Genomic DNA, 3,049 nt, shown 5'->3' with positions numbered 1-3,049 from the left:
GCATGAGAATCACTTGAACCTGGGAGGTGGAGGTTGCAGTGAGCCAAGATTGCACTGCTGCACTTCAGCCTGGGTGACAGAACAAGACTATGCCTCAAAAAGAAAAAAAAGTGGCAATACCTTTTGTGACTTTGCATGAGAAAGTCACACATTGTCACTTCTATCATGTTCCTTTTTTTTTTTGAGACAGAGTCTTGCTCTGTCGCCAGGTGCCAGGCTGTAGTGCAGTGGCACAATCTCGGCTCATTGCAACCTCTGCCTCCTGGTTCAAGCAATTCTCCTGCCTCAGCCTCCTGAGTAGCTGGGACTACAGGCATGCGCCACCACACCCAGCTAATTTTTGTATTTTAGTATAGATAGGGTGTCACCATGTTGGTCAGGATGGTCTCGATCTCTTGACCTCATGATCTGCCCACCTCGGCCTCCCAAAGTGCTGGGATTACAGGCATGAGCCACCGCTCCTGGCTATCATGTTCTGTTATTAGAAAAGATGAATTCTAGTCCACATCAGAGGGAAGAGGAATTAAGCTCCACCTTTGAGGAGTATCAAATCATTTGAGGACATATTTTAAAGTCACCACAATACTTATTATAGAATGCTGTTTCCCCATATTGATTTTGGATTTAATATTTTTGCTCTTCAAGGTGGACCCATCTTCTTTCTATGTCCCAGGTTCATTATCAAAACTAACTCTCAGTTTTCTTAAGAAAAAGAATGATGAGGAAAAATACTAATTACTATATACTAGTGGATGATTACTCTCACATTTAATTATAATGTGGGATTGTTTTGTCATTTGCACAGGTCAATGTGATTTATTGACTTTAAGACAATGTGATCAAAAGCTGATTTAAAAATCATTATAGCTGGCCAGGCGTGGTGGCTCATTCCTGTAATCCCAGCACTTTGGGAGACCCAGGCAGGCAGATTACCTGAGGTCAGGAGTTGGAGACCAGCCTGGCCAACATAGTCAAACCCCGCCTCTACTAAAAATACAAAAATTTGTGCTCACTTAGCAGCAGCACATATACTAAAATTGGAATGATACAGAGAAGATTATCATGGCCCCTGCGCAAGGATGACATGCAAATTCGTGAAGCGTTCCATATTGTAATTAAAAATTTTTTATAAAAAGAAAAAAGAAAAAAATACAAAAATTAGCCTGGTGTTGTGGCACACGCCTGTAATCCCAGCTATTCCAAAGGCTGAGGCAGGAGAATCGCTTGAACCTGGGAGGCAGAGGTTGCAGTGAGCCTAGATCACACCATTGCACTCCAGCCTGGGTGACAGAGCAAGACTCTGTCTCAAAAAATAAAAAATAAATAAATTATTATAGCTTAGTCTGTAACAAACCATGAAAAGAGAATAAATACAGTCATGCACTGTATAACAACATTTGAGTCGATGGACCGCGTGCATATACAATGGTGGTCTCATAAGATTATAATGGAGCTAAAGAATTCCTATGGCTTAGTGACATTGTAGCTGTCATAACATCACAGTACAACACATTCCTCAAGTGTTTGCAGTGCTGCTGGTGTAAACAAACGTACTGCTCTGTCAGTGTATGTTTATGTCTTAGTTTTTAACAAAGAAGTTTTAAAAGTTAAAAAAAATTTCAGGTTAGAAAAAAGCTTACAGGTAAAGGGTAGAAAGAAAATATTTTTGTGGAGCAATACAATGTGTGTTTTAAGCTAAGAGTTGTTACAAAAGAGTCAAAAAGTTAAAAAAATGAAAATTTATAAAGTAAAAAAACATTACAGTAAGCTAAGGTTAATTTATTATTGAAGGAGGACAATTTTTGAAATAGTGCAGTCTGATCGTCTAGTGTTTATAAGGTCTACAGTAGTGTACAGTAATGTCCTAGGCCTTCACACTCACTTACCACTCACTGACTGGTTCACCCAGACCAGCTTGCAGTAATAATAAGTGCTCTATAAAAATACAGTATAAAATCTTTTTTTTTTTTTGAGTCAGAGTCTCGCTCTGTTGCCCAGGCTGGAGTGCAGTGGCACGATCTTGGCTCACTGCAACCTCCACTTTCCAGGTTCAAGTGATTCACCTGTCTCAGCCTCCTGAGTAGCTGGGATTACAGGTGTCTGCCATCATGTCCAGTTAATTTTTGTATTTTTAGTACAGACAAGGTTTCACCATGTTGGCCAGGCTGATCTCGAACTTCTGACCTCAGGTGACCTACCCACCTTGGCCTCTCAAAGTGCTGGGATTACAGGCGTGGGCCACCACGCCTGGCTGGCTCATGATTCTATAGGCTTTACAGGGAGCATAACAGCATCTGCTTCTGGGGAGGCCTCATGAAGCTTCCAATTATGACAGAAGGCAAAAGGGGAGCAGGTGCATCACATGGCAAGAGCAGGAGCAAGGCAGAGAGAGAGTGGGAGATAAGTGGCACATGCTTTTAAATGACCAGTTCTCATGAGAACTCACTATCATGAAGGCAGCACCAAGCCATGAGGGATCTGCACTTGTGATCTAAACACCTTCCATCAGGCCCCACCTCCAGCATTGAGGTTTAAAATTCAGCACGAGGTTGGGTGGAGACACACAAATCTCATGTTCTTCTCACATTGTCAAATACAATCATACCTTCCCAACAGTCCTCCAAAGTCTTAATTCATTCCAGCATTAACTCAAAAGTCCAAAGTCCAAAGTCTTGTCTAAGATAAGGCAAGTTCCTTCTACCTATGAGCCTGTAAACTCAAAAACAAAATATTTACCTCCAAGACATAATGGGGGCATAGGCATTGGGTAAATCCTGCCACTCTAAAAGGGAGAAATCAGATAAAAGAAAGGGGCTACAGGCCCCACGCAAGTCCAAAACCCAGGAGAGCAGTTATTAAATCTTAAAGATCTAAAATAATCTTCGACTCCACATCCCATATCCAGGGCATATTGGTGCAAGGGGTGGGTGCCCAAGGTTTTGGGTATCTCTTCCCCTGTGGCTTTGTAGAGTGCAGCTCCCACAGCTGTTCTCATAGGCTGGCATTGGGTGCCTGTGGCTTGTCCAGGCGCAGGGTGCAAGCTGCTGGT

The 3,049-nt window shown here is 42.3% G+C and overlaps 1 non-coding gene across 1 annotated transcript; it reads left to right on the top strand.

The window, feature by feature from the left end:
- Positions 1 to 1,005: 1,005 nt before the first annotated feature.
- On the top strand, positions 1,006 to 1,114 carry LOC116556494. The gene has a single exon (XR_004271037.1). It is a non-coding gene; the product is annotated as a U6 spliceosomal RNA (small nuclear RNA).
- Positions 1,115 to 3,049: the final 1,935 nt, after the last annotated feature.

The sequence above is a fragment of the Sapajus apella genome, unplaced genomic scaffold, assembly GCF_009761245.1.
Source record: "Sapajus apella isolate SASKATOON/1434 unplaced genomic scaffold, GSC_monkey_1.0 scaffold16, whole genome shotgun sequence".
Taxonomy (NCBI): Eukaryota; Metazoa; Chordata; class Mammalia; order Primates; family Cebidae; genus Sapajus; species Sapajus apella.
This window is presented reverse-complemented; position numbering and strand designations above follow the sequence as displayed.